The 9907-nt window shown below is 42.2% G+C and overlaps 1 non-coding gene across 1 annotated transcript; it reads left to right on the plus strand.

Annotated features, from left to right (window-relative positions):
- Window positions 1-446: 446 nt before the first annotated feature.
- Trnat-ugu (transfer RNA threonine (anticodon UGU)) lies at window positions 447-521 on the plus strand. Its single transcript has one exon. It is a non-coding gene; the product is annotated as a tRNA-Thr (tRNA).
- Window positions 522-9907: the final 9386 nt, after the last annotated feature.

Raw genomic sequence — 9907 nt, forward strand, 5'->3', positions numbered from 1 at the left:
ATCAGTTTCCTAGAACTTAGAACGACTTAAACGTAACTAAATTAAGGACATCACACACATCCATGCTCGAGGCAGGATTTGAACGTGCGACCGTAGCGGTCGCGTGGCTCCCGACTGAAGTGCCTACAACCGCTTGGCCACATCGGCCGGTCTATCATGTATTCTAGAAGAGCTGCACGGTCGTCAGTGGCGCCTGTTCTTTCTAGAACAGTTACTATCTTCATATCTATGGTTAAACGTCACCCAGCCATTGACCTTCGTCTGTGCGAATGCGCACAGGTTGCCGGAACTCTTACGGGAATCGTCACCTTAGTGTGAGCCAGTAATGAGTGGATGGACAAATACCTATTAAGTACATTACGTAATCGGATTGTGGGCGGTTCGGGGTGTGAGTCTCACGGGAAGCGTGCGAGGGATAAATTCCTGCAGTCGTGCTGTTCATTTGTGCCCTCGATAGCTCAGATGGATTGAGCGTCTGCCTTGTAAGCAGGAGATCCTGGGTTCGAGTCCCAGTAGCGGCACACTTTTCAGCTGTCCCCATCGAAGTATATCAACAACACCTGTCGGCAGCTGAGGGTTTCAATTAATTATCAGTTGTGTAGGTGATTCGATGAACCCTTTGCCAGGCACTTAAATGTGTTTTGCAGGGTATCCATATAGATGTAGATGATAACTCGTCCCGTGTCGCACGTGCTCAAAAGGATTCATACTGCAGAATGCATGCAAACATACTCACCGAAAATACGGACGAATATCAAGTGCAGGCTGCCGAATGCTGCATATCCAGCTTAGACAGATCGGCTTTTCCTGCCAAGAAGAACAGGAAGTTGCTGTCTAGGAACAATCAGAGGTAGAGGAAGGGCTGATAAATACTCCTTGAATTGCAGACTAAACGTAAATAACGAAAATACATTTTTGGTAAAAATTGGTCAAAACATAATCGTTTGCCCTCCGTATTGGATTAGCTGTTTTGAATATTGAAAATCTGACTTCAGATTCGTTTTCAGCGACATTAAGAATATATGTGTAACACTCAGTTCATGCAAATCGAAGTAATAATATAACTAAATGTTTTCCCCAAACTTTGAACACTTTTTTTTTCGAGTAACGATTTTCTCAGAACGGCATGCAGCATAAATTAAAAGTGGTTCGATCTCTGACCCCTAAAAGTAAACACTTTTCTTAGGAACTTATAGCTGTAATATGACATTTGTTAATATTAACTAATTTTTGTGTAGGCATAAGGAGTGAAACAAACCCCTCAAAATCGAACTCAAAGTTCGAATTAGCACTGTATCGTTAAATTTAAGGTTGTTTCATTGCGGTTAGGTATACGCTCCCATTAATTTTATGTATTATCGACTGATGTTATCCATTTTCAAGTTCAGAGAAATAATGTAGTATCAACTGATGTTACCCATTGTTGAATTCAGGTAACATCTGAGGTGCCACACTGCACGCACTCTGCGTACTCCAGTCTCGCAAGCCCTTGATCAAATCATAATTACGGGCGCCATTTTTTATTGAAAATCTAAAATTAAGCTCATAGTATTGTCACTCGTAATTCCCAAACAGATCTTTCGAATGTATTTTCATTGTCTCAAAAAAAATTTCAAATTTACCCTTTTTTGCTCATTTGTATGAGAACCTGGCCGTAACGCCGGAATATAGTCACTAGATTTTTTTTCAGAGACGCTGTACGTTCGCGAGAAGAATTTCGTTCTGCGCGTGTCGAAGGACATTCCTCAGATATTACTGTGTGTGTGCTACTCAGTCGTGCCATTTAAGTGTACATCTTTGCATAGTTTTCCTTTCACGATGTAAACAGTGTTCCGCTCAGTTGCTAACTGGCCAGTGAGTGGTTCCGAAGGTGTCGGATTTGCGGTGCGTTCGGTCTGCTAGGACAACAGCAGACTGGCGTGGTGCGATGGCAGAAGCAGACACTGAGGGAGCTAGCTGCTGGGACGCCAGCGAACAATTTATGCCAAGTAAGACGAAGAGGACTATTCTAAAATTACGAGCCGTCTAAAAAGTGTTTATCATTGGTAAATCTTGCTGTTGAGTCTGACAAAACTGACAGTTTTTCCTAGAGATACAGGAAATCCCCCCACCCCCACTCAATGAATATTTGGTTGTGATGACAGGCCGATTGGTAGTGTAGCCCGAGATCTAAGTTAGGTTGGAAGGTGGTAATTTGATTGAGAGTTGTTTACGCCAACGATTATGAATGCCGACTAAACGTTGTGCGAGCAGATTGCCCTGTAGCGTAGCCTAGTGTTTCCGTCCGCGCCACATTTAACACACTTTCTCTAACTGTGTACAAAAGTCTCACAACAGCCACGATAACTACGTTTCTGGTGGGGGGAGGGTAGAGTCCACTATGTAACTTTCACGGCAAATTTTAGTAACCGCATAAACTAACCGAAATAGAAGCGTCATTTTAACTATATTTCCTTTTGTGGGAAAATAATGGTTCTCCTCTTTTGGCAGCAACTGTAATATGTAGGCGACTTATTAGTTTTTTTTAAACTCTGAATCATGATCTCAATAGACGCAGTGCTTTTTTTACGTTACTTGATTTGTGGTCTATAGTAAACAATGCAACGAATTGGTAAATTCTTTGAAGTTTGACGTGTGTTACATAGACTACGTCTGCAATGTTCGTAAGGCCAAGTTTGCATATATTCGGTGTCTGTTTTTTTGGCCATGTACTGTATAATTAAGGGGAGGAGGATTATGTTCAAGGAGCAGTGCATTAGCAGTCTATGGAGAAATTGAGAATTTGGATCTAACGAACGGCATGCTCGGGCTGTTCGTGCTATTCTGTTGACCACTGTGTAATTCGGACACAGTGATCATTGTCTCTCCCTCGTAACCAGGGGACTCGGGTGCTAATCCTGGTCTGGCACAAATTTTCAACAGTGCCCATTGACTAAAGTCTGTTCCCATTGTCAGCTAATGTCATTGTTTCGGTGTTAAATTGTATTTTAATCACGATACGTCGTTTAGCTTTTTCATGGATAACAGCCTTGAAAAGCGTACAGGTTATATTGATATTTGCTCGTCGTTAGTCCAAGGCAACTATAGCGATTTATGAACACAGTTGTAGTTCGTATTAAGCCTACATACGTAATTGTGTCCTGTGTTTCTTTACCAAGAACTACTTCGTAAGTAATTCCCCGGTAGTGGTATTTTGTTTCAGTATTTTGTTTAAATATTTATAGACTGCAGGCTTGGATGAAATATGAAACACATGTCCGAAGTTCCTGTTGATACTGCAGATACTGTTTCATCGGTACTAGGGGCCAAAACATTTAATCTAATACAAAAGGACACAATTTGTCTCGAGATTTAGCAATTTTTCGTAATAGAGGCCTTGCTTCGATATGTTTTTCTCTAATTCTTGTTTGGATTTAATCTTAAAACACACTAACTCTTCCACCACTTATTCGATATGTGTTTTCATCCCTTTCGTAGCCTAGAGTTCCTAAACGGTCGATAATATTAATGATTTCCTTTCTCAATTTTATTTTCTGTAAAATCTCCTGTTTATGGTTATTGCTAACATGTTTCACGTTCTCACTTTTATTATTTTTATTTTTCTAGTTTTGTGCCTTGTAGCCAAATTTTCTTTGAATCTGGTTTTCAATTCTGAAATAGTAACAGTTGAAGGTCAAGAGAAGATTGCGATCTATTTGAGGAGAGTGGCTTGGAGATTTTTTATAGTAGACGTACACAGGTCATGGGGATCCTTACCTATATAAATTTACTTCGAGTGTACCACAGTCGTAAAAGTAGTCCGCAGATGATGAAGAAATTGATGGAATGTGTGATGAGATAAAAGAAATCATTCAGATAGTGATGGGAGATGAAAATTTAATATTAATGGGTGACTGGAATTCGACAGTAGGAAATGGAATAAAAGGAAACGCAGTAGGTGAATATGGAATGTGGGTAAAAATTGAAAGAGGAAGCCGCCTGGTAGGCTTTTGCCCAGAGCATAACTTAATCATAACTAACACTTGGTTCAAAAATCATGAAAGAAGGTTGTATACGTGGAAGAGACCTGGAGATACTGCAATATTTCATATAGATTATATAATGGTAAGACAGAGATTTAGGAACCATATTTTAAATTGTATGACATTTCCAGGGGCAAATGTGAACTCTGATCACAATATATTGATTATGAACTGTAGATTAAAACTGAAGAAACTGGAAAAAGGTGGGAATTTAAGGAGATGGGACCTGAAAGAACTGACAGAATCAGAAGTTGTACAGTGTTTCAGGAAGAGCATTAGGGAACGATCTACAGGAATGGGGGAACGTAATACAGTGTGATGGGGGATCTGAGTGGTGTACTGTCAAGGGGGAGGGGGTTCCTCAGGGATCAGTGTTGGGGCCGCTATAGTTCCTTATTTATATAAATGATATGCCCTCAAGTATTACGGGTAACTCTAAAATATTTTTGTTTGCTGATGACACTAGCTTGGTAGTAAAGGATGTTGTGTGCAACATTGACTCCGTTTCAAGTAGTGCAGTACATGACCTCAGTCCATGGTTTGTAGAAAATAAACTAACGTTAAATCACAGTAAGATTCAGTTTTTACAGTTTCTAACACACAATTCAACAAAACCTGACGTTTTAATATCACAGCATAGGCATATGATTAGTGAAACTGAACGGTTCAAATTCCTAGGTGTTCAAATAAATAGTAAGGGGTTGTGGAAAGCCCACGTTCAGGATCTTGTTCAAAGACTTAATACTGCCATTTTCACTATTCGAATGGTACCGAAAGTGAGTGATACTTCGCCAAGTAAATTAGTCTACTTTGCTTATTTCCATTCACTTATGTCGTATGGTATTATGTTTTTGGGTAACTCATCCCATTCTAGAAGGATATTTTTGGCTCAGAAACGAGAGGTTCGGGCAAAAAGTGGTGTGAGTTCACGAACCTCTTGTCGACCTCTGTTCAGGGAGTCTGGGTATTTTGACATTGGCCTCTCAATATGTATATTCCTTATTGTCGTTTCTTGTTACCAATATTAGTTTATTTCCAACAATAAGCAGCTTTCACTCGGTTAATACTCGGCAGAAATCAAACCTCCATTTGGATCGGACTTCCTTAACTCTTGTGCAAAAATGTGTGCAGTATACTGCTGCATCCATTTTCAATAAGCTGCCACTCGAATTCAAAAATCTTAGCAGTAATCCACGCGCTTTCAAATCGAAACTGGAGTGTTTCCTCATGGGTCACTCCTTCTATTCTGTCGAGGAGTTAATTGAAAAATTAAGCTGATTCTCATTGTACTGCTGATAGCGTTTGCTTAAACTTATGGACTGATTTTCTCTCAGGTTCATGAACATGTATTTTTATCTGTTATTACTTTTATGTTGTAAGTTCATGTGTCGCCCTAACCGCCGTCTGCTTCACGTCTGCTGTGCAGCGAGCTACCTTAATTTAAGTATTAACTGTATTTTTCTTACTTGTCACTTCTTCTTCCGTGTGTTTTTGCTTTTGCTGCCTCGGAGTGTAGCGGCAGTGGGGAGTCTAGTGCGTCGCATGGTGCACCCCAGGTGTTAGATGCTTCACCCACTGTCCCTGCTGTCGAGACATCTTCGCGGGTACCGGGCGCGGCTGGCCACCCTCTCCCCAAGGGGAGTGGCGGGTTCAGCGGCGTTCGCGGCGCACGAGGCGGAGGGTCAATGTGGAGGCTGGCCGTGTGGCATCGCCCGCTCTGCCTGTAAATGGACATGTGGCTGCTCCTTCAGCAAGGTCCGAGCAGGCACACGGGGGGAGGGGTTTATTAGTTATTGGGAGCTCCAACGTTAGGCTGGTGATGGAGCCCCTTAGGGAAATAGCGGAAAGGTCGGGGAAGAAGGCCAGTGTTCACTCTGTGTGCTTGCCGGGGGGTCTCATCCGAGATGTGGAGGGGGCCCTACCGGCGGCGATAGAGAGCACTGGGTGCACCCGACTGCAAATTGTTGCTGATGTCGGCACCAATGACTCCTGCCGTCTGGGTTCAGAGGTCATCCTCAGTTCGTACAGGCGGTTGGCGGAGTTGGTGAAGGCGGAAAGCCTCGCTCGCGGGGTGGAATTAGAGCTAACTATTTGTAGTATCGTTCCCAGAACCGATCGCGGTCCTCTGGTTTGGATCCGAGTGGAAGGCTTAAACCAGAGACTCAGACGATTCTTCGGAGAGCTGGGGTGCAAATTTCTCGACCTCCGCAATGGGGTGGAGAAATGTATGGTCCCCCTGAATAGGTCAGCCGTGCACTACACGCCGGAAGCGGCTACGAGGGTAGCGGAGTACGTGTGGAGTGCACATAGGCTTTTTATTAGGTTAGAGAATTCCCTCCCTAGGCCCGACAAGACGCCTCCTGAGACGCGGCAAGGCAGGAGTAGGCAAAATGCGACAGGGAATAACAATATTAATGTGCTAATAGTAAACTGCAGGAGCGTCTATAGAAAGGTCCCAGAACTGCTCTCATTAATAAACGGTCACAACGCCCATATAGTACTAGGGACAGAAAGTTGGCTGAAACCACATGTAAACAGTAATGAAATCCTAAACTCCGATTAGAATGTATATCGCAGAGAAAGGCTGGACAGTAAAGGGGGAGGCGTGTTTATAGCGATAAGAAGTGCAATAGTATCGAAGGAAATTGACGGAGATTCTAATTGTGAAATGATTTGGGTGAAGGTCACGGTTAAAGCAGGCTCAGACATGGTAATTGGATGTCTCTATAGGCCCACAGGCTCAGCAGCTGTTGTGGCTCAGCACCAGAAGAATAATTTGGAAAATATTTCGAGTAGATTTCCCCACCATGTTATAGTTCTGGGTGGAGATTTTAATTTGCTGGATATAGACTGGGAGACTCAAACGTTCATAACGGGTGGCAGGGACAAAGAATCTAGTGAAATATTTTTAAGTGCTTTATCTGAAAACTACCTTGAGCAGTTAAACAGAGAACCGACTCGTGGCGATAATATATTAGACGTTCTGGTGACAAACAGACCCGAACTATTTGAATCAGTTAATGCAGAACAGGGAATCAGCGATCATAAAGCGGTTACTGCAACGACGATTTCAGCCGTAAATAGAAATATTAAAAAAGGTAATAAGATTTTTCTGTTTAGCAAAAGTGACAAAAAGCAGATTACAGAGTACCTGACGGCTCAACACAAAAGTTTTGTCTCAAGTACAGATAGTGTTGAGGATCAGTGGACAAAGTTCAAAACCATCGTACAATATGCGTTAGATGAGTATGTGCCAAGCAAGATCGTAAGAAATGGAAAAGAGCCACCGTGGTACAACAACCGAGTTAGAAAACTGCTGCGGAAGCAAAGGGAACTTCACAGCAAACATAAACATAGCCAAAGCCTTGCAGACAAACAAAAATTACGCGAAGCGAAATGTAGTGTGAGGAGGGCTATGCGAGAGGCTTTCAGTGAATTCGAAAGTAAAGTTCTATGTACTGAATTGGCAGAAAATCGTAAGAAATTTTGGTCCTATGTCAAAGCGGTAGGTGGATCAAAACAAAATGTCCAGACACTCTGTGGCCAAAATGGTACTGAAACAGAGGATGACAGACTAAAGGCCGAAATACTAAATGTCTTCTTCCAAAGCTGTTTCACAGAGGAAGACTACGCTGTGCTTCCTTCTCTTGAAGTCGCATAGTTGACAAAATGGTAGATATCGAAATAGACGACAGAGGAATAGAGAAACAATTAAAACCGCTCAAAAGAGGAAAGGCCGCTGGTCCTGATGGGATACCAGTTCGGTTTTACACAGTGTACGCGAAGGAACTTGCCCCCCTTCTTGCAGCGGTGTACCGTAGGTCTCTAGAATAGCGAAGCGTTCCAAAGGATTGGAAAAGGGCACAGGTCATCCCCGTTTTCAATAAGGGACGTCGAACAGATGTGCAGAACTATAGACCTATATCTCTAACGTCGATTAGTTGTAGAATTTTGGAACACGTATTATGTTCGAGTATAATGACTTTTCTGGAGACTAGAAATCTACTCTGTAGGAATCAGCATGGGTTTCGAAAAAGACGGCCGTGTGAAACCCAGCTCGCGCTATTCGTCCACGAGACTCAGAGGGTCTTAGACACGGGTTCACAGGTAGATGCCGTGTTTCTTGACTTCCGCAAGGCGTTTGACACAGTACCCCACAGTCGTTTAATTAACAAAGTAGGAGCATACGGACTATCAGATCAGTTGTGTGCTTGGATCGAGGAGTTCCTAGATAACAGAACGCAGCATGTCATTCTCAATGGAGAGAAGTCTTCCGAAGTAAGAGTGATTTCAGGTGTGCCGCACGGGAGTGTCATAGGGCCGTTGCTATTCACAATATTCATAAATGACCTGGTGAGTGACATCGGAAAGTCTCTGAGGCTTTTTGCAGATGATGCTGTGGTGTATCGAGAGGTTGCAATAATGGAAAATTGTACTGATATGCAGGAGGATCTGCAGCGAATTTACGCATGGTGCACGGAATGGCAATTGAATCTCAATGTAGACAAGTGTAATGTGATGCGAATACATAGAACGATAGGTCCCTTATCATTTAGCTACAAAATAGCAGGTCAGCAACTGGAAGCAGTTAATTCCATAAATTATCTGGGAGTACGCATTAGGAGTGATTTAAAATGTCGACTGTCAATGGTAAGAAAAGTGTTTCTAAAGAAGAAAAATTTGTTAACATCGAGTATAGCTTTAGGTATCAGGAAGTCTTTTCTCCGAGTATTTGTATGGAGTGTAGCCACGTATGGAAGTGAATAATGGACAATAAATAGTTTGAACAAGAAGAGAATAGAAGCTTTCGAAATGTGGTGCTACAGAAGAATGCTGAAGATTAGATGGGTAGATCACATAACTAATGTGGAGGTATTGAATAGGATACTGGAGAAGAGAACTTTGTGGCACAACTTGACTAGAAGATGGGGTCGGATGGTAGGACACGTTCTGAGACATTAAGGAATCACCAATTTAATATTGGAGGGCAACGTGAAGGGTAAAAATCGAGGAGGGAGACCAGGAGATTAATACACTAAGCAGATTCACAAGGATGTAGGTTGCAGTTGGTACTGGGAGGTGAAGCTTCCACACGATACAGTAGCATGGAGAGCTACATCAAACCAGTTTGTGGACTGAAGACAACAACAACAACAACAACAACAACAAGGTATTTGTCTCATGTGTAACCTTCAACAGAAGTGGGGCAGACAAGAGGGTTAGATTATATGTACTTTCCATTGAAATTGATCCATAATGGGGAGATACTCAATGGCAAAATAATATGCTAATTTATTATCCACAGACCGCAAATGGACTGATCATGAACGAGGAATGAAAATTTGGTCACACTTCTGATTGTACACGTATTATTTGACCCCCCCCTCTCTCTCTCTCTCTCTCTCTCTCTCTCTCTCTCTCTCTCTCTCTCTCTCTCTCTCTCTCTCTCTCTCTCTCTCTCTCTCTCTCACACACACACACACACACACACACACTCAATCGCGCGCGCGCGCTTGTTCTACTAAGTAATTCAATTCATTAATGGTGTCGGAAGAGATGGTTAGCAAGAAATCCTTTAGGCTCCTCGTAAACTGAAATCTGTCAGTAGTAAAGCTTTTTATGGCTGCCGGCAAGTTATTGAAAACATCGTTCTCCTTAATGATGGAGACTTTCTTGCACCAAAGTAATTAACTTACCAATTTTTGTGGAGATTATTCACTTCTAGTTATGACTTCATGAAATGAGCTGGTGATTTGAAAATATTCATTTGTTTTTAAACACAATATTCACGGGGAGAACGTATCTTCCATCTCCACCATGTTAACTGATCTATTTATATGACCCTTGTCCTAAGTTGTGTTATATTAACGGTAAAACACAAAACA

This window comes from Schistocerca gregaria, unplaced genomic scaffold (assembly GCF_023897955.1).
Source record: "Schistocerca gregaria isolate iqSchGreg1 unplaced genomic scaffold, iqSchGreg1.2 ptg000526l, whole genome shotgun sequence".
Lineage (NCBI taxonomy): Eukaryota > Metazoa > Arthropoda > Insecta > Orthoptera > Acrididae > Schistocerca > Schistocerca gregaria.